The following is a 22815-nucleotide window of genomic DNA, read 5'->3' on the forward strand; positions in this document are numbered from 1 at the left end:
AATGTAGCAAGTGGTTTCTGGATGGCAAGTCAAAAAAAAAAAAACTCATCCTTTCCAGAAGCAGTAAAACCAGTGGACCAAATGTGATGGAGCTCCTCTGGGGTTGCAAGGAGACAGCAACCCCAGAGGGGTTGTAGAATGTCACTCGACTATCGGGAGGATTTACAATCGGTTCATTTTCCAGGCACAAAAACGGCTGTGTGCACGTGTTTTTTTTACACTGTTGAGTTGTTTTTAGAAGTAGTTGAGACTCACATGAAGTACACAAAACATAAAAAGCCATTTTTGATGAATGGATCCCCTTTAACAGCAATTTTATGTCAGCTTGTTCCCATCTAAAAGCACCCACTCGATACCTCAAAGTATCTAAAAGCACCCACTCGATACCTCAAAGCAAAATGTTCCTGTGCGTTTCCATATATGGAATGATAAGATTATTACAATATTATATCAGTTTTCCAGGTTTTTTTAAAGTATCATTAAGTGAAACTGCAAGAATCCCGGACCAAGATGGTGGTCTTGTACCTCTTTTGATGGTGCCATCTCTGTGCAGACAGCCAACTGGCTGAACACTGGTGATGTAAACAGGCAGCCTGCTGCGGCAGTCCCTCCCCCCGGCTATGGTGATGCCCAGAGACGTTCGAGGTTCCTTCTTCAGGCTCACCGTCTTCTCCTGACAAGTAAAACCGCCCGGTGGATCCTGTAAAACAAACCCAGAAAACACAAAAATATTCAGGATTCACAAATTCATAAACTGCTATAATTTAGCAGGATCGTTTGACGCAGCAGATCCCATTTAGAGGACCACTTGGAGAAACAAATGTGAAACATTTGAGACGGAGCTGAGAGGTAAAAGGGTACAAGTGTGAGGATCAACACTCGCCGCTCGTAGTGGAAAAGATGTGTGGAAAATGACAACTTCAAGCAGCCTTCTCGCTGCTCCACAGAGTCTGTAAACTGTCAGAAGGGAAGCTTGGGGGAGGCGGGGGTTCTTCCTTCCCACAGCAGGGAACCCATCCCCCCCACGCAAGACGAAAAAATTTGACTCCACAGGCGAAAGCTAACTGTTACCAGCTTTGATCCTCTCACCTCCAAGAGAAACAACCAAAAAAACAACAAGAAGAAGAAGACAGCGGCCCCACGGCGGCAGAGAGCAGCACCCCGACTCTTTTGATCAGGACAGAGGGAGGCCCAGAGCTTTCATCTCCAACGCAGGTGAAAACTTCTCACCCCTGACTGGAGGGGGATCGCTTTTCCCATTACCGTCCAACAGAGGAGCCAAAGTCCCCAAAACTGCACTCAAGTAAGAGCAGCAATATATTTATACTCAGGTAAAAGTCAAAGGAAGCCAAGACAATTACTGAAGAGTAAAAAAGTGTTTGGTAAAAGTCCTCAGTTTTTACTTATTTAAATTAATACTAAACAATTAATTTAAATACTAAATTAATCATTTAGTATTTAGAAATTACATACTCAAGTGGAAAATTTTATATTTTAATGACCAAAACTACAATAATTCAGATAAATAAGATATATATAACAAAATCAGACAAAAGAAAATGTTTCCAAACCAGTTTCTTTCAATAAAAAAAGTATAAAATTTAAAAACTGTGTGTCTGGTGTGTTTTTGCTAAAACATGTTTGACTTGGATTTTCTGCCCCATTCTGTGTGCAGAAAATCCAAAGTTGGGTAGTAACTAGTTACACTTAGTTGAGTAATAATATATATTTTACCACATCACTTTTATTTTGTAGCTGAAAGATAATTTGAAGGTGTTCAGATTTGCCCTCTGCTGGTTTCCTCAGTGTGTGAACCTCAGCGAACGTTTCGCTGCAAACAAAATCAGTTTCTGACCGTTTTATGAGCCGAAGCAAAGGAATCCCATCACACTTGACTGAGTTCATCTTCCTTCTTCCTGCTGTTTTTACGTCACAGTTATCCAACCAGTACTGTTTTTCTTGTTTACAATTTAAATGCTTAATGCATATAGAGAAACCAGTCCAGTAAAATGTAAGTACTTACTACCCAACCTGCAGATAAACATATTTTTTTATAAAAATGCTCTCGTCATTTGTGACACCAGAACCTGGTTGTGTTTTCAGAGTCAAACAGAAGGAGTAAAAACCAAAAAGCCTAAACGTTGTGGTGTCCAACCTTCAGGTAGGTGGTCTGCCGCCTGAAGTACTGCGGCTCCGGGGCCCTTCTCACTCCTCTGCTGTGTTGTCCCTCTCTGCTGCTTCCTGCTTCCTCTGGGCTCTCCGCCGGCCGCAGAACAGCAAAGTTCACACACTTTTCACTGTTCTAAAAAACACAGAACAAAAGAAAAACATTTGTTTTGATGCAAACCAGTAGTAATGAGCTGATAAACATATTGTTATAAATATTCCTAGTATTGATCAAACCTGGGCAGAAATCTCTGCATGGAGAAGTGGCAATATCAGTCACCAAACTACACAGTTTGTCTTTTTCCATCAATATCTCCTTTGCAGTTTTGTTGTCTGGTGTCGTTTTTTAGCTTTTACTTATAATTCTGGCCTGTAATTTTCTTGAAGCCTGTGCATCTATCATTATAACTAACGTTCATCTCCATTTTAATGTTACCAATTTCATTGTCATATTCATCTAAAATGAAAGTGTGTTCCAACTATACATATTTATATGACTCCAACATGTTTTTGTGGTAAATTTTCCTATTAATCCTGACTCAGAACTTTACATTATTCTTTTAAAATAATAATAATTATTCAACCTCTTGAGTTTATGGTAACTAAAATTCAGACTGGATGGAAGGATGCAAGGAAGAAAGAGGTAAAGGGTAAAGGGTAGGACAAAAGAAATGAGGGGAGGAAAGAAAGATGCAAAAGAAAAATGTAAATAAAGGAAGGAAGGATTCTAAAGAAAGAAAGAATTTAAAAAGGAAAAAAAAGGAAGGATGCCAAAAAAGGAGGGATGCAAACAAGGTAGAAAAGAATGAAGGACAGAAAAAAGGATAAAAATGAATGAAGGCAGGAAGAAAAGTAAGAAAGGAAGGAATGGATGGATAAAACAAAGGGAGGAAGGATTAAAAAATTAATAAAAGAAAGTATGAAGGAGGGAAAATGTAAAGAAAAAGGAAGGAAGGACACAAGGCAAAGAGGGGAAAGGAAGGAAGAACGAGCAACAAAGCAGCAAAGAGCTAAGAGAAGGAGGAAAGAAGGAAGGAATAAATGGATGAAGGAAGGTTTAGCTTATAAGTTTAAGGACAATTTTCAAATAAATGTAAATAAAAGTAGCCTCAGACTTCAGCTGGTCTCCATCTGCAATTCCTGAGCAGCTCAGTGAGTCACAGTCCAAACCCAAAAAGCTGCAGGTCCAAACATGTCAGTCAGAAAAAAAGCAGCTGATTTCCAACCTGTATGATCATGGCGGCGCTCTCCGGCGTGCCGTGCATCAGGTCGTGTCCGTTGATGGCCAGAACTTTATCGTTGTTCCTCAGTTTTCCGTCTTTGGCCGCCAAGCCGCCGGGCAGAAGGTCGAGGATGAAAACGCCGCTTTCGTCGGACTTCCGGATGAGTTTGATGCCGAGCGGCTCGGTGCGGTGCGTCTTCGTTAGCATGACGTGCAGAACCTTCCCAGGGTTGTGCGGGTCGGATGGACCGTTGCCGTGGGAACCAAGAGGGGGCTGGGAGGCGGCGACGGCGGAGGGGTGATGATCCGAGCGTTGATCTCTTATTTTGAAGCCTTTCTCTTGCATGACGTGAGCCGGAGGAGCGGGGAGCGCTGCAGAACCGTAATGGCCCGAGTGTGGGGAACCGAAGCCAAGTTGACGTCATTCACCTGGAAACGAGACACAGATGAAACGACACAACCCAAAACTGTGATCCCACTGAATAAAGAGCTTAAAACTTCAGGTAGAGGCAGGCCGTCACAACAAGCAATGCATCAATTAATCACATGATTAATTATAACAAACTCAATCATTTCCCTTTGCACGATTTGTCATTTTTCTCTTTTTACCAAAAACTGAACAAAAACAGAGACTTCATAATTTGTTTTCTTTGTTGTTTGTTATTTATTTTTGGATATTTTAAATATGATAATATTTAATAAATTAATATTGAAGTTTGAGTTAATTGGAAATATATAATTTTAATGAATCACAAACTTCCAGAAAACTGCAAAGATGCCGAAACGCAGTTTAATTAAATGAAGGACAAAACTTGTTTAGACTTTGATTAATATATCTTATAATTTTTTCCGATGATTCTGACAAAATGTAGTTTGTTGATGGTTTCATATTTGATGACTGTGTCGTATAAATAACTGAACTGTGTTGTTGCTGAAATGTGATCGTCACAAACTTCACCTCAACTGTATGTAAATGAGGGTAGAAATCAGGAATACTTAACATTTCTGGTTAAAACTTCCAATTATTTTATATTTACATAAATCTGGAGCTACAACAAAGAAAAAAATAAAACAAAAACTTCACATGTCCTGTCATAAAAACAAACGTCCAGTAGAGAAAAATAAATATGTTCGTTTTCTTTGGAAATCAAACCAGCAGCTTGCTCCAGGCAGGTGAGGCTTTTCTCTCTGAAATGACGCGTTTGTGTCTGGTGTAAACACGCCCCGTTACCACGGCGATGAAACTCGTTAATCTCGAATATCTACTGTCCCCCACTGCGTCACTTAAAAAGAAAACAGCGTTCGCATTATCCTGAGAGTACAGTTTGAAGTTGTTCTTTGAAAGCCAGGCTGGGGCGAGCGGTGTCACGCTATGCAGCGTTTCCCACACATTTCCAGCAGTCAGACATGTTGGAATATTTATTTAGGAATTAATCACTGCCCAAAATAAGGAATCTTTTATCTTGGAGATCATCTATTAACCCCCCTTTTCTCCTTAAATGCAGTCATGTTACATCAGTCTCTTCTCTGCTAAATACATGGATCATGTAAGCAAAGAGAGGATTACAGCGTTTCCGAACATGTAGCAACACCGTCCTTCCTGCTGCTGCAGAGAGATCTCAACCCGAGATCTCTGCAGTTCATGCTTTCCTCTGGAAACTATCTGCTTTCTTACTTTCACTTTTAGTGCACTTTTTCTGTTATCCACCGAACTGTGGAGCATTTTTATGTATTTTCTTTATTTTTAAGTTGCTGTTAAATAAATCAGAAGCTCCACCATCATGAGAAATTGATTCTTCTCATGATGGTCCTACTGTAAGGAGTGAATGGACCATGACTGGCCTGTAATCGGATAAAAGGAATTCAGACAGCCTGGAAAACTTACGATTTTAGAAAAGTTTTGTAAACTTTCATACTCAGAAATCCAGATCAGATTTTTTTCTGAAGTAAGCAGTAGGCCTGTCACAAAAACAAGTTTTGCTGGACGATAAAGAAATTATTACCATAAATGATAATATTGGGGTTTTTTTAAGGCCATTTTCAGGTGTTATAATGGTAATGGCTTGATAATGTAAGAACACATTCCCAAAGATGATTAAACTTTAAATACTTCTGAAAGTCTAACTGGAACTGTGTTTTAAGTATCCAAAATAAATAAAAAACACAAAGTGAATCTTTAAACAAAATGGTCATTTAAACAAAGAGCTAGTTGAGACTGAAGTCTTTAATCATCCATTTTTTTAGATAAAGAGAAAAAACAAACAATGAAAATAGACATTATTGCGCTTGAGTTTCAATTATTATAAAATGTATTAATTTATTGATTATTGTGACGGGCCTATGAACAGCAAGTGATTTGTCATGTTTGTCTCTGTCAGGTTTGCTCCAGCTGTGTTTTAGCTCCACCTTCGTTCTCATGCTTTGCCTGAAGCCAAACTAAAACCGCGGATGTAAATGCAACACTAATGATCCTCCTCCACCCCAGTTCGGATCCGTTTCAATTGAAGCGCTGAAAAACCACATAAGGCAGGAGCAAACCCGTCACCAAACGAGATGATAATCTACTTAATGTTGCTTCCTGCAAAAGATAAACTTCCCACCAAGTCTGGAACAATAACTCTTTAAATAAATGGCTTAAAAGTAATGAAATGTTCAGTTTGAGCCCTTAAAACATTTACAGTTGTTTTAGATTTCCTTTTATCTCATTATTTTCAGTAGATGTGTAGATATGTATAATGTGGCACATATTCGGATGAGAGAATTGGGGTTAGGATTTAATAAACTTTGTCCTTTTCAAACTGGAAATGAAAGTTTTGTTTCACTGTGATGTATATTTTGTTATTTTTTTCTGACATTTCACCTGTTTGAAATAAATAATTTAATTCATTTTATCTGGAGACATTTTTCTCAGTAAGAATTTATATTTCCTACAATATCGAGTCAAAATTACATGTCTGCTCAGTGTTCAAGCAAGAAATAAAAATTAATTTGTAAAACTGAAATGTTAGATAAACTTTACTTCTGGGCTGCTGCACCCTAGAAACAAAAAAAAGTGCAAAAAGATCCTTTAGAGCTCTGAACACTAAACACTTATAGCAAACCTTTTATCTAATAACAGGTTTGCTATTAGTGCAGCTGAGAAAAATTCCCAAAAGTCACCAAAACAATAAGTATTGAGATTGAATCAAAGTTGGGTGGTAACAAGTTACATTTACTTGAGCAACCTTTTGGAAAATACTGTACTTTCAGTAGTATTTTTACTGCACTGTACTTTTTACTTTTACTGGAGTAATTTCATTATGAAGTATTTCTACTCTTACTTGAGTAAAATTTCTGGATTTTTTTGCCCACTGAATGAAAAACAAACATGTTTTAACCAAAAATTCACCAGACACAGACCTGCAGTTTTTATTAAAGCTTCATTAGTTTTATATTGAATGAAATTGATTTAGAAAAATGTTTGCTTACTTTTGTTTTGTTGTAATTATGTTATTCATAGGAACCACTTTGTTCACTAAAATTACCAAAATTTCCGCTTAATTATTTGTATTTTGGTCCGTCTGATGATGTAATTTTTAAATATTAAATTATTAATATTTTGAGTAGACTCTTCACCAAATACTTCTTTTACTTTAGTCATTTATTAGATGACTACGTTTTACTTTTACTTGATTGAGAATCTATTGAAGTATCGCTACTCTTACTTGAGTACAGTTTTTCTGTACTTCTGGATTTAAGTTTAATCAATTTCAAAAAATGCCTCGAACTGAATCCCAAGAATAAGCTAAAGGTGTTGGACCAAGAACCCAAGGTTCAGTACTCTGGACCCAGAGTACTGGACCCGTCTCAATGAACTATAAACGACATGAAATCATGTGAAGTGCTTGGCCCACCTCCAGGATGTGGTCGCCTGGAGCCAGTCTGCCATCGCGCGAGGCGACCGAGTCCCGGATAATCTCCTGGATCACGATGTTTCCCAGGGGAGTGTCTTTTCCTCCCACGATGCGCAGGCCCAGCTCCTCCTCGGGTTCGTCTCTGAACAGCTCCACCACGTTGGCCTCGGCCACCAGACTGGACCGCAGCGGCGTGTTGTCTGCAAAACCAAAGAGGAAGAAACAAAGCTGCGTTCATCAACATGTTCAGCAACAAATAGAAGCTTATTTTAGGTTAATTTTTTTACATTTATGAAAATCTACAAGAATTTTTTTCCTTTTAAAGTCAAACAATCTACCAATGAGACTGGTAAATTTTTGTCAAGGAATTAACACAAAACTCGCTCCTATGTCTCGCTCAACATTTACTTGTAATTAGTTTTGTCTTATTTTAAGTGCCCCAAGATATTTGCACTAGAAGCTAAACCAAAAATACTTGGTAGGATTTTGTATTTTTACAGTGCATGGGTGGCTTTCAAAATAAAATGCCGTGCTTCCAGAAGCAGGAGAAGCCTGGGATCATTCTTTGGTCAGATAGGATCAGGATGGGTGTTTAGGTGCAGCTGGTATCCAGTGTGTTTGTGGAGCACCGGGGCAACGAAGGCAGGGGGAGTTCAGGCACCAGAAGAGCCAACATCATTTTAAAATGATGACGATGAGGAGATATCGTTCATATAAATGGTAAACTACAGCCTGACACACTTGGACTTGAGTCACCTGCTGATGAAGCTAATAATTAAGGTTGAATACGGCAGAGGAAATAATATTTTGGGTTCAATTATTAAGAAATTCTTGGTAGTTTTTACAACTGAGTTTTACATGAGAAAATAAATGAACCTTGACGATCAAAGGTCGACCTCAAAGTGATTTATTGTGATAGGACAGCAGGTGAGGTAGCAGCTGATAGTTATGTAATGTTTAACATGCGTGTGACGACCTTTGGTTCTGGCACAAAATTCATTAAAAGCCCAATTCACCTTCGTTTGACTTCAACCCAAAATGGTTGCATAATGCAGTAAAAAATTAACTTTTCCTTCCTAATCAATCACCTGACCTCATAACACAAAGCTGCATGTTTATGGCAAATGGCCTGAAATGTTTAGGAAACATTAGAAATATGGTCCAGTATGAGACTCCAATTTGATTAAAACTAACACGAAGTCACTTTATTTAAAGAAGTTTAAGTCAAAGATGTAGATTATATTTAAAACAGTTTGCCATAGATTCAAACTAAATTATTTTCTGTAACCATGAGAAAAACTCATTACAGCTTGGAAAAAAATTAGAGACCGCAATAAATTATCATTTTCTCTTATTTTACTTTTTGTAGGTTTATGTTTGAGTAAAATGAAAATGTTTCTTTTACTGACATGTCTGAAATTCAAAGCAAAAAGTTTGTGTTTATTTGCAGAAAATGAGAAATAGTCATAACAAAAAGGATTCAGTGCTTCCAGACATCAAACAATGTAAAGAAAAATAATTCATATTCATTTAGAAACAACGATACTCATGTTTTAACACTGGAAGAGTTAAGAAGCCAGTATTTGGTGGAATGACCAGGATGTTTTCTACGGGGTTCAGCGCAGTAGGCTCTTAGTTTTTTCCGGAGCTTTAGCTTTCTTTCAGCCTCCTGACCAGCAGTGCACAGGACAAGGTATAGCAGGGGCAGCGCTGACTTACTTTCTGCTTCATATAGCTGGAGAAAACACCAGTAACTCCAACATTTGCTCTGGCATTTTATTTAAATTATTTTAAATCACATTTTGTGATTTTAGCAGTTTTAAAACTCGACACCACATGAGAGAAAATATACAGAAAGTTCAGAAATTGAAGAGTTTTATTTTAAAAAGTGCTTGGAGGAGACAAAAATAATTTTGTATCATCCTAACTAACTTAAGACAGGAGGAAATAATTTTTTAAATATTTTTGATATTTTAAAAATGTATATTTGAAATAGATTTGTATTTATTTTTGCTTATTATAAAACAGTTTAAATATCTGGCCTCCACTGTATTTATTTTCTCAATTCAAAGCTGGCGATCTTTACCTGGAAGAACTGTGTTAACCTTTAGAAGCAAAGCAATAATTATCCAGTGATGTCGGCAGAGACATTTTCCACCTCAACGTTTTTCCACAAGTCCCGTATGACGCCGGATCTAATGAAGCGTTATCGCTTTGTGTGTGTAAACTCCAGAAGCTTCCTCAGCGCAGGAGTGAAAACCGGGTCAGTGAATTAAACACAAATTTAACCTTCAAAGCTGTTGTCAGCGAGCTGATATGGCATCTTCGTGTTGCTCTTCTTCTTTTTTTTCTTGGCTCTTCACGGCTGAGAGCGAACAGAAACCTGAGGGACATTAATCAGCTCAGGTGTGTTGGCAGATGTTGATTTGTGATGCAGGTCTGCTGTTGCTTTAAGGGTTTTTCCGATGAGGAAACTGTGTGGTTAAAGCATCTGTGAGATGGTACATGTTCCTGCAGCTAGGCTGATGATTCACCTGCGATCAAGAGAATCATTTAAACCTGAAAACCGCAGCGGCTCCGTCCTTCTCACAACGACTGCAGCAGTTAATCCACTTTTTAAGTGTTTTCAGCCACATTGTGCCATTTTACAGCACAACCTCCACAACATATTTAGTATGTTGTGGTATGTACATACTAACTAACTATGTACATACCTCTGTCTCTTTAAGAAGCTCCTGCTCTTTCCTGCCTTCAGGAAGTCATAAAAACATGGCTCCTCTATTAAAACAACATTTTTAACTATTGTTTTACCGAGAATGAAAACAATTGCACTTCAGTTAGAGAGATTCAGGCGCAAAATAATTGTTGTGAGGAGTTAAAACTCTGTTTTCCCCTTTTAAAATAAGAAAAATATGTATACAATAATTTGCTAAACAAATTTAACAGGGCTTGATTGTTTTCTTGTAAGAGCTTGTCTACTTACTTAGACATGAAAAATACACATTAAATATGTTGTTGCTTTGATTTTGACTTCTGTGTAACAAACTGATGGCCGCACTTTATTTCTTTTTTTTGGGTCCACTTTTTGTTTTTGCCATTGACAGCAACTTAAACATTGTTTATCTATTTCTACACTAGTTTGGTCTTGTGTTTTTTTCTTTATTATTTGACTTGTGTATGTAAAAGTAAAAAAAATGACCAAAAAATAAATAAACTTATCTCAAAGTAGCTTGTAAAATGGTCTTAGTTGATACACAGTTCCACCAGGTCTTTACTAATTGCTGCTGGCTAGTTTGAAGGAGCTGAGTGGGGTGGAGCTGCGGTTTGGGGGCGGAGCTAGGACCAACCAGGCATTACCATGGAGATTAAAGAATTTCTAAGATGTGTGAAAGAAAGATTCCGGGTCTGTTTTAATGAGTGAATAACATTATTACATGATGTAAAGCTCAAAAAAAGTTGATTTTACTTTTTTCCGAGAAGCCTCTAAAAGCACAATTAGCTGCCAGTTGCAAAGACTGTTGCAAAGACGCAGGTTATGTAAACAGTCAGAGGAGGATGTGGTCATATTAAACATGTTGTGACAGAAAACAGGAGCAGGTGATAAAATGACGCCCTACCGTCGTCAATTTCCTCGTAAGCAGGATTAATTAAGCCCGGCTCGGACTGATTCCGCGTGTGGTTTCGGGACACAGTTGCTGAATGTTTCGCGTCTCCAGACGACTCGCCGTCACACTTGCGTCCTTTTATTTCGTTCCAGGAGGGCCTCTTCCTCTTCTCTGCTTCCTCTCGTAGCCTCTTAAAAACAGGACATCTGGGAAAACACAGACATCACATAAGAGGTTTTATTCTTAGAAACAGGAGTATGAGGCTATAAATAAACAGAAAGAGACAGCGCTAATTGGGTCATAATACATGGAGCTGTAGAAATGGATGTTTACACAGGTTTGGATAACAAGGGGTGCCAAGAAAAGCAGAGCAGAGGTTTCCAATGTGGTTTTGCTTAATTTACTCAGAGATCTGCGCCTGCTGCTCCTGAACTTTGTATCCCTGTTATTTGCACAAAGGCAGCAGGAGGGCAGCCTGGCTCTCATAAGTAACTGAGTAATGTGTGACAAGGGCGATAAGCACCACGCTGTGCAAAACAGAACGACCTGCACCTTGTCTGGGACTCTGATTAAAAAGCAGAGTGTTCCGAGTTTTATCTGTAGCAATTGCACTGCAAACAAAATATTACCAAGTATTTTCAGCCTAGTTTTTAGGGCAAATATCTCATTACACTTGAAATGAGGCAAAACTAACTTCCAAGTATCTTTTCAACAAAACATAGGAGCTTGTTTTGCTTTGAAAAAGTGCTGGTTATAAGTGAAATAACATGGCAGTAAAACATTTCCCACTTATGCAAAATGTCAAGTGGAAAAATGCCTTGGTACAACAATTCAAAGAAAAATTAAGCATCTTTTGCAATCCAATTATTAATTTTGTAAATACAAAATTATCAATAGATCAGTCCTGCACTGATGTTAAGTCAAACAGAAAGGCAGCAGCTTTTCACATGGTTGAAGTTTTTAGTTTTTAGAATCCTTTGCTACAAATGATTGAGTTTTCATTAAAGGAACATTGTAATAAAATGATTTTTTAATTTATTGTTAAAAAGCAAGTGATTTATTTATTTATCATAAAAAGGTTTAAGAGATTAAATGAAAAACCTGCAGAATTGTGCCATTTTTAAAATCTGCTTGCTCCATTAATCATGAGAATAATCGATGGTCATTAGCTGAAGCCATAGTATAGATTAAACCACATTTTCCTTAAGCAACATCAACATCTCAGTTACTAAAGCTATGCATGAAGTGTAGAACATTTAGCAGCAAGAGAGACCACCCAGCTTGCAAATTAACTTGATGACATAAATACAGAGAGCAAATACATAATCTACAACAAATTGCATCCAGACAGCTTTCTGCAATATCAGCCTTCTGACTGCAATTTGAATTTGTAGCTTATTAAATAAAATGGAAAAAAGTGAATTCAAAAATCTAAAATTCACAACCGCAAGAAGATTATTATGTATATCAGTACATGGGGTCAAACTTAAGCAGGAAAATTAAGCTATATCCAAACATATACCAAGATAACATGAATTATAATTGATTAGTAATTACTGTAAGAGGAGTGGCTGTAAAAATAAGTTAATTCTTCTACCCACTCCTTTGAGCATGTAAATATACATTACAACTGTTCTTTTGTTTTTCTTTTCATACAACTCCGTTTAATCTTAAACATTATTTCTAAGTAGCGTATAGCAAACAAAGAGATTTCCCAAACTACAACATCATCTTAAATATTTCTTCAAATTGACTAAATATTACAATCTTTAAAAAGCCTGACCTGCTGTTTCTGACCGATATCATCTAAATATAGCAAGAAAGTCGCTGATTTGGCAAGAGTGGGCTGACTCTTGTTAACTGGAAACGTGCAAACATGACCAGGTGGGCCGGTACGTCCGCCAAACCTCACAGCAGATCAGAAGAAGATTTTTATTTCTTGCTGAGGTTGATCATATCTGCTTCATATTTAAGTATCAGCCGATCACCAATCTCCCAATATTAAGAAAACTGGCCGATAAATCGGTGCACCCCGCATAATATATGTTGTGATGAATCATGTGGATCTCAGCCAGAATCCTACCTGTTGTGCAGGTGAGGCTGCAGCTCGCAGCGCTGCATCTTCTGCTGGCACTCTGCATAGTGGGGACAGGTCACCACCAGTTTGTCCAGCAGGTTCCTCACCAGCAGGCTGGAGGGTCGGCACTGGTGCAGCTGCAGACGCTGCCGATCCACGGGGCAAAAGTCCTGTTCCTTCAGGAAGTTGCTGAGACAGTGGAAGCAGTAAGTGTGTCCACACGGAGTGTCCATGGGTCTGAGGAGTGGCTGCAGGCAAATGTGACAAACCAACTCATCGTCCACCTCGTTCTGATACTCGTACAGGTGAGTGTCCTGAGTCTCGTGCTGCTGGCCGCATTCTTTACAAACACGAGCCCAGGAGAGACCCGCAGACCCGCTGCTGGCAACAAGGACGGTGGCGGTTTTGGTTTCTGTTGCTGCCATTGTTTCAGGAAGTTCAGTCCGCTGTCGGCTCACGCTGATGGGTTTCAGATGTTTACATCTTCATTTTCGAAGCTGAATAGATCCACCGTCACAGTGTTATCTCCTGGTCTTCATCCTGACTTTCTGTGGAGAGAGCAAAACGGATTGAGGTCCATGGCGGCACTTCAACTCGCACTGGCCACCAGCACAGGAAATCACAAATCCAGAAAGCAGCAGCAATATGGCAGAGAGCTGCAGCTGCTTCCTCTCTGCGAGTTTCCTGAGGGACAGAGGGAATTTCACTAGAAGTCAGCTAAAAGTCACGCTGCTTCTCACAGAAATCGCTAAACTCTGTGAAATGAGGCAGAAAAGAAATGGACTGAAGTCAAACCTGCTTATGGGAGAACCACATGGTACCTCAGTAGTGTAAAAGGTTTAAATTAATTGGCCAGAAATGCAATTCGCCTTCACTAATGATCCATTCAGTACCAACACCAGCAGTCACTGTGACTTTATGCAACTCTTAATCTCCTTTTTGATTCCCGAAAAACTGGAAGAAACTTTAAAGAAATGAAATCATTAAGTAAAAATCTCACACTATCATGTTATTTCTACAATGTATTATTTTTAATCTAAAATAGAAAACATACTTGTTTTCTGTTTACTTTCCCTTTTGCAGCTATAATATCTATTAAAAACACTTGCTAATAAATAGAGATGCACCAATTAAAAACAAATCTGCTCCCTGAAACCAGACGATTTTCAGCACAATTACCCTGATCAGGAACAGAAAAATATGATATTTCCACTTCTGTTTAGCCAAGCACATATGTACTGCACTGACACAACCACTCTTCAGTGTGAATGTTGTTGCTGAGTGACGACTCGAATTTAGCCATCTGAATACAAGAGACATATTGAAAATAAAGTTAGACAGTAAGATTAAATAATCCTTGTAGTCCATTCAGGCCTGAGGACAGACTTGTATCAGGAAGGCTAAACACATTAAGGCAAACTTGAACTTTCAACTTTGGCTTCTTTTAGGAATGCTGCCAGGATTTTGACTATTTCAGACTGAAAGAAATGTATTCTCCAGCTACACACACACAGCAGATCTTTATGCTCAGTCCAGAAGTACCATTGGTCAGTTTTAAAGTTTAATCACATCATCATCATCAAAACACAAAGGAAGCCAATGAAAAGAAAGCACAACTAATAGCAACAGCCTTTTACATTGACTACAAGCTTTGAAGCAAAATCTGTTTGGATGCAAAGTTGAACCAGAAGTTTTGAGATTATTTACATCTGGATTTACTGCATTTGGTTTCTTCTGGTGCAGAATGATGATCCAAGTTTCACTTCAACAACATAAAAGTCTGATAAAATGTGAACGTTGAGGCTGCAAATACTTTGAAAATGATCAGCTACATTTCTGATTTAGTACTGCACAGGGAAGTGGAACGATTCACATTTTTGGGGGTGAAATGACTGAAACTGGGCTGTTCAGACATCCATGACAGAGTCAGATATAGGCAGTCAAATTGACTACTGTGTGAACCTCTTTTCAGTAATGCTAGCAGCGCTAACTGTGCTAATTGCTAATAAACGTCAAAATCCACTAACATTTTGTCTTTGCTCTCTATCCTTTAAAGCAACTGCTTTCTTGGATGCTGCGAGATTGGCATGAAGAAATTTTCCAATATTGTTATTGAAGTGAAGTCAGAATTTACCCAAATGTTAAATACTTGCAGCGATAGTGTTTACTCTGGCTATTTTTGGCAATAATCCTTTTTTGTAGCTTGTTTTAAATAATGTTAATAAAATCGATCTGCGCTGCTCCTTTAGATTCCAAACTATGGCTGAAGCATTTCCAAAACCACCTAAATTTCAGGATCCAGCTGACCAGGAGGACACAGCAACACGAGGGGGAGGGACACCAATGCCTTACTTTGTGCTACATTCTAAAAATATTTTTAAAAAAAACTTTGCCTGAGGAGATTCAAGAGACCAAACATTAAACCACAGGAATGGTATGATGGAACATTTTTGTGACTTTTTGACCCAGAAAACACATCGTGTTTAACACTTGTGTCCAGATGTGGAAAAAAAAACAAGAGAAGCCATCATTAAAGTGAATTTTCTAAAAGAGTTGAAGAACATCCATTTAATATGAGGAGATAATTTATAAAATGCAAGCTACAATTAGAAACCATCATGCTACTACAATCATCCACCTTAACAACAAAAGACTGAAATGAATAAAGAGGAGGAAAGTGTTGCTGTGTGAAAAGGGTTAAAAAAAATGTTGTCACTACCTTCATATTCCATGTCTTTGTGATCCTAGTCCAGATTTCAGACTCTAAACCAAAAAAAAATAAATAAAAAGAGGGTACGCTCTTTTCTGTGTTACTGGAGCGACTCGCAGGAGATTATATCTTCTGCTACTGCACGCAAACTCGAGACTCTAGCAGTCGCCCGAAGCCTGAATGAAACCAGAGCTCAGCCTCCCAGACCATCAGAATATGGCTGTGTGTGTGCAGCGCTCTGGATGTGCACGCTCTCCAACTGCACCGGTACCAGGAATGCAAAGGGTACGAAGGGAGGGGTGGGCTGGGGTAACTCAGAAGCATGATAGGAAAGGGAAAAATGTTCAGCCTCTGACGTCGGGGCCATTCTTCAGGTGTGTTCATGTATCAGGGTGAGCTCAGAGCGCCGACATCGTAGCCAAGTAAGAAATTTGTTTGTGTAAGTGTTTTTGTTCTTTTTCCCATATGCAAACAAGTCCGCTCCCTTTCTTTGCCTTTCCTAGCCGCAGGGAACATTTACACCTGTAACGGGTCACATGGTATCAAAACTGGAAAAACTAAACCAATTTCACTTTGTGCAAGAAATAAAAATTACATGCAAAAAAAAAAAAAAAGAAAATAATATTTTTATTCTGCTTAGAAGCTGGTTAAAAACAAAAAAGACAAAATGTCCTTCAGTTTTAAGGTAGAATTTCTCAATCCTGACCACCTGCTGACCCACCTGCTCATAAATACCTGAGAGTGATTCTTGTAAAACCTCCAGTTTCACTAGCAGCCCATTAATCACCAAACCGTTTTAATCTGGTGTAATGAAGCAGACAAATATCTAAAAAATGCAGTCAAGGATCTTAAGGACCAAAGAATTGTACCACAAAGCAGGATTAGTGGTTTTGTAATGTTGCCAACCGTCACAATCATCTGTGCAACCAAAAATGTTCGTTTGTGCCGCTGATGTTTTAAAAATATCAATAAAAATGTTTCCAGAAGTTATGAAAGTTCAAACAAACAAAATTCTGCCATCAACTCTGGTGAATTTATTTTGAAGATGTTAATGAAAGCTTAAACCAAACTGGTGCCACATGTTTGTGCTATGTTTGTGCTGCTATTGTTTTAAAGATATTGATAAAAACGTTTCCAGAGCTCAAAGGTCCATCCTGCATGGTAGCTGCACAAACAAGAATTCTTTATGCACATTTTTGGCACTAATTTTCTTTCATTTGAAGGAGATGAGGGGTCAACTTCACTAAAGTGTTTTGAGAGTTTCAGTTTAGATTCACATCTAAAATTTAGAGAAAATTTTCCCTCCAACTTTAAATATTCAAGTTAAAAACACAGTGAGGTCTTCTGATCAACCTGCACTTTGGATCTTATGTTAACTGGAAAATATATGCTTCTTCATTTCTGTGAATACATTGATCACAGATATTGTAAAACTTAAGCATACTACAGTTTTTCACCCTCAATTAGAAAACAAATTGACTTAAAAGGGAAAGAAAATGCCAAAGAACACTGCTACACAGACATTTCTTTTATGTTCTAGAGTTTTGCTTTTTTAAAATCTTTAACTGGAAACAGTAAAGCCATCATTTAGTCGTTATCAGTTGAGTTTGCAGCCGTTACAGGCAATTATCAGCTGCAGTTTCACCATAATAACATAGAATTACCAGCCGTGTCACACATGGACACTGAGTGTCAGGAGAGTCAATCTGCAAATTAAAGCTCCAAAGCGGAGCCGCTATTTAAACAGCTGACAGATTCACCGTCTATCCTCGAACTGGTATCGACCCAAATTGAGATCAGCAGGTCGGTTTTTAAAGGATCGGCCAGAAAACTGGAATCAAATCGGTACACCTAAACCAAACCACATAAAAATGAAAGCTAAGCAATACTTAATCAATAAATACTAATAACTAAAGCGAATTGAATTATACAAAAGTCAAAATGAAATAAAACTAAACTATAAAGAAAAACTTAAAACCTTGATAACGCCGGTTCTGATCGTGGCTCTTTTGTCAAAAAAAAAAAAAGTCTAGCTAATAAAATATTATTGATCTCTGCTGTTACAATAAAAAACTCTCAATTCACAACATACAATTGCTTTTAAAAACTTAAAATGTGTCCAAATTTAGCTCACACAAATAGTCCTGTCAAAATAACAAATACATATTTTGCTGCACAAAATATGTATTTTTGTAATACATCGTCTCAAATGATCGCGATAAACGACAATATTGTTGTTTTGAGATCATTTTCAAGTGGTATGGTAATGGTATGGTAGCGTTAGAATGCACTGTCAAAAATAAAATTTTATGAACATTTAACTGGAACTGCGTTTTAAATATCCAAATTAAAAAAAAAAATTTAAAAAAACAAATAAAGTGAATTATTAAGTCTCTGTAAACAAATCTGTCCTTCAAAAAAAGGGTTAGTTGAGACCAATGCACCAGATTTTTGTCCCCCATTTTTTGATGGAGAGAAAAGAGAAAAACTATAAATCAAGTAAATGAAAATTGTTGAGCTAATTTTAATTTATCACAGGATTAATTGATCTATTGCTTATTGTGACAGATTCACGCTTCCTGCTTGTAGTCGAGTCGCCTGTCGCATGTTGTTTGTAAAGCTCAACAAAGGCAACACTTCGTCCATCAGAACAGCCTTCTAATCATGTGAGAGCGTTAGCTTCCAGGGGAAACGTCTGCAGCCCTTCAGCGTCCTCCAGCTGCTTTCAGGATTACCGGCGGCGGCGTTTCTTCAAAGCAGGTCGAATGCCCCGCTCCAATGGCCAATGTGAGTCAATCACATGTGCTGCAGCCCCACCCTCTGCGAACGCAGGTGAGGCAGAGTTCGACTGCGGTTTTTCCAGATCTACATGTCACTGTATGTTGCGCCAACGTCTAGTATTCCCAGCAGCAACATGAAATTTAATTAAATACAAACACAGCTGTTGGTATCTGTGAATCATCAGCGTCTGGGAAAATCACCATAGGAAACTTCAGACATTTCAGATGCTTGACGTAATGAACAAAAACGCCATATTTCTCCTCAGGAAAGAGAGTTTTAAAGAGCAATTTTAAGCCGTACCTACATGCCCGAAGTTTGACCGATTACTCTGAGGTTTGCTGGTGAAACTTGTTTCTCTTAACATTTTCCCCACATAGCTTCTTCCTACTTTGTTTTTTCTTGTTGTACTCAGCAGTTTAAATCTCCCACTTGTTTATTTGACATCTGTTCTCATAATTCCTCAATTTAAAGTACATGTACAAGTCCCATTATGATCATAATGTGATTCCATTTTTTTTCCACCAGGCTGCAGGAACAATAGGCAAATTCTTCTGCTTTGCATTCAATCAGCTGTTTGTTTTGCACATGCAGGGAACAAGTAAAACCAACGAATAGGACAATCCTAAAGTCTATTTCTTCATATTTCATTTACTTATAAAACTAAATACACTTTGTTCAGACGTCTGCAACAGATTAAACATTGTATTCACAAATACAAAAGCAGTCTGTCCATTTTTGTCTATTAAAAACCAAAGTGGAAAAACAAGAGATTATGTCACTGTAAGGCAATTTTCTATAAAAGGCACCCAATAAACAACATTTACATGTTATTTCTTCAGAGTATACATTTAAATTAAGATCAATAATCAAACTCCTAAAGGTTCAAGGGGTCATCACTGATAAAAGTTGTACTATTCCAAAACACCCGCTTTCCATAGGAAACCCTTCTTTTATTTCGCCAAAATTAATAAGTGGATGTAAAACAGAAATAATAAATAAATCATCACTGGATTTCTCCGGCCTTACTTACTAAAAATCATGGTTAACGAAAGAAAAACCATTCACTGTAGTCCCCATCATTTCACATTTAAGACAGACAGAAGGATAGCCAGACAGATGGCTAAACAGGTTTCTACAATGAAAACAAATAAGAATACACATAACAAAATTAAAAGAATTAACGCACAAACACTTCAGCCATTGCTTGTAAACCTACAAAAAACATTCATCTGCTCCAGATGTTTTAGAACCACATTTATACCATTTTCAAACTTCAGTTGTGGACCACCCAAGAATAATCCAAAGGCCACAGATGGCCCGCGAGCCGCAGTTTGAACACCCTGCCCTGAAAGCTGTGAAATAGCACTTTCATTCGATAAGTAATTAGAAATTCATCTTCAGATTATAAATGAGAACCACTGCGAGTCAGTGGGAACGGTTTAAAAAAAACAAAAGAACCAATAATTGACATAATGTTGATGTTTATGATTGTGACTGAACTCGGCAACAATAACAAGCGCGTCCCATCCTGTCGGGATTGTCCCATAAATAACTCACTGTCACCCATGTGCTCCTAATCTCCTCTCCACTGACAGATCCCAGTGACGGAGGAGGCAATAAACCCGGGACCTTACTGGTCTCACTGGGCAGCTACAGCAACGGCTTCACCTTCAGCTCGGCTCGCGCTAACTGCTACACACCTTGAGCCCAGAAACTCACTTCTCTGCCACCGAAAGGTCGCGTTTTACAACACAAACACACGATAAACTCACCCACACCCCGGTTTCCAGCCACAAAATGCTCTATATCCGTCTGCTTAAAGCCACAAAAGCAGTTCATATGTCGGTTCGACGCCGAAACTCGTCTTACCTGTGTGTGAAGGTTGTTTTCCGGAAGTAGCTAACGTGTCGCTCGCTAGCTGGCACAAACCAGCTGCCGGTGAAGTGGAAGAATTAAAAAAGATAAAGTAGAAACCAGGTAAATGTTTCCTCAGCTCAGTAATCCTGAAGGTTTTTGTCCAGTCTCATTTTTATCTGCCGCCCGCCCGTCCCAGGCGGAGCTCAACCTGCAGGCGACGTCTGGGCGACTTTCCCAGTTTCGGGTAAATATACCTGGAGCTCAGCAGGAAGTCCGTCCAGGTGCGACGCGGCGCTGCGGCAGAGGGCTGAAAACATGCACTTATATCCAGAGGTGGGTGAAGGATCGACCAGAAATGGAAATAAGTAACAATAGATAAAGTTTTACTCGGGTAAAAGTGAAAAGTAGCTGCCCGAGAAATTACTCAAGTGAGATTTGGTGGAAGAAAAAAATAACTGATCAACAAAATATGTGGGAAATTTTAGGCATTTTAAAAACCGAAGGGAAAATATAAGGAATAGGATTGGGACCACCGGGAAAAAAATAATTCTGACTTTAATCTCAGAATTCTGAGACTAACGTAAAAATATTATTATCCAATACTTTTAGGAGTTACTCATGTAAATGTAGCTGAGTAAATGTAACTAAGTACTACCCAACTCTGGATCAGGTAGACAAATAATTTTAAGCTTGTAAGAGAAGTACCAATTCAATACTTAATTTTACCAAAGTAAAAGTAAAAAGTATCCATCTAAGAAATTACTCAAGTAGGAGTAAAAAGTATTTGGTAAGAAAAAAATCGACTGATCAAGACACAAACAAAAATTACATCATAGGATGAAATGTTGGATGAGTTTCCTGACAAAAAAAAAAGGTATTCAAGTCAGTCCTCGGCATCTAAAATAGACCCAGATCTGGGCTTTGACTAGGCCAAAGACCTTGGAGGATGTACTGATATATTTTGGGTCATTTTCATCTTGCAGGTTCACTTCTGGCAGCAAAACGTCTCCAGACCATGATGCTTCCGGCTCTGCTTCACAGTATGAGGTTTTCTTCCTGGATTGTTGTAGCTGCTTTAAGTCAAATTCAGTTTTACAACAACTTCACTTAAAAAAAAAAAAAAAAAAAAACGTTATTATTACACAAATACTGGCAAGCTTCAGGGTGTGTATTTGTCTTAAAAAGTTCACGTTTTGCTATTTTCATACTAATATATGCAGTTGATATCAAATTCAAGATACTTTATTGATTCCAAAGAAAAACTAAATATTGTTATTAATACATCTAAAGCATTCTTTTAGGTCCAATAATGACATTTTATGGGTTTTGAGACTTCATTTAGCATCTTGCAGTCTGCTTTCAGAGTGAAAATTTGCATTTCAGTTTTTTTATATTTTCCACTTTTGGACTATTTCCTTAAAAACAGAGACGCTGATCATCATCTTTATATTTTCCTCCATTTTTTGAACATTACATTTCACAATTGATATCCATGTCTCTGAATATGTTACAAAAACACCGTTGTAGCTTGTACACATTCTTTCACAAGACTGCAGCAGCAACTCAGCAAATGATTTTATCTTTGGATCTTTGAGAACATTGTTATCACATTTTACAAAGAAAGAAACAAACTGTTTCTGTTTCTGTTTCTGTGAAATAACATATTTCAGGGCTAACAGAGTGATTCCCAAACAGCTATTATCTAAAACTTGCTTTAAAGCAAACAACTTGTGAATTATTATTAAGTTCCTGGACACTTATTTCAACCTCCACCTGTCCTATAATTTTTAAAAACTTAATCCGACCTCACAGTCAGGTACAGCACAAGTACTGGACAGAAAATGACTGAAATGTTGTAGCATCATAGGTTATCCTCAGACAAAATAGATAAAAGAAAGAATTTGATTTTAGCTACACATTTATTTTCCCTGAGAAACTTTCACATGAACACAAAGTTAGAAAGATAAGTGTACATTAAACAGAGAACATTGTTAAAACACAACTGAGAGAAAAACTCAGTCTGGTTGTTCATCACTGGAAAAAAAAAGAAACTCAGCTTTAACTCTATTTTTAGTCGCAAAGTGAACATTGTGTCAACCTTTTCCTCTGCAACAGCTTTCATCTCAGTTCATCTACAAACATAAAAAGAAGATTTTGCTTCTCCTGTAAAAAAATAAAAAATAACAATTTACACTTAGTGGATTCTTTTTTTTTTTCTTTTTTATAGGCTGCACCAAAAGCAACTTCCAACAAAATAAACAATGTTGTTACATTTTTTGTAACAGAATTGTTGGCATTTTGATAATCTTTTATTGATTATCAACACTGTTCAGAAAGCTAATTCCTTTCATTTCAGGGTAACAGATGGTTGAAATTTGGATGCAGTAAATTCTCATCAGGCTGGTTGTGGAATAGAGGAAGCTGTGTAACATTCAGCTTCTGCCCTGAGTTTTAACATCCGAACCAACAGACTGGACAAATAACCAACCAGAATTATCAGAAAA

General features: G+C 37.8%; 1 pseudogene; it reads right to left on the reverse strand.

The window, feature by feature from the left end:
• Positions 1-20548, reverse strand: part of LOC129360339 (ligand of Numb protein X 2-like) — a 25534-nt pseudogene extending 4986 nt beyond the window's left edge.
• Positions 20549-22815: the final 2267 nt, after the last annotated feature.

Source organism: Poeciliopsis prolifica, unplaced genomic scaffold, assembly GCF_027474105.1.
Source record: "Poeciliopsis prolifica strain line A6 unplaced genomic scaffold, Auburn_PproV2 SCAFFOLD006, whole genome shotgun sequence".
Taxonomy (NCBI): domain Eukaryota; kingdom Metazoa; phylum Chordata; class Actinopteri; order Cyprinodontiformes; family Poeciliidae; genus Poeciliopsis; species Poeciliopsis prolifica.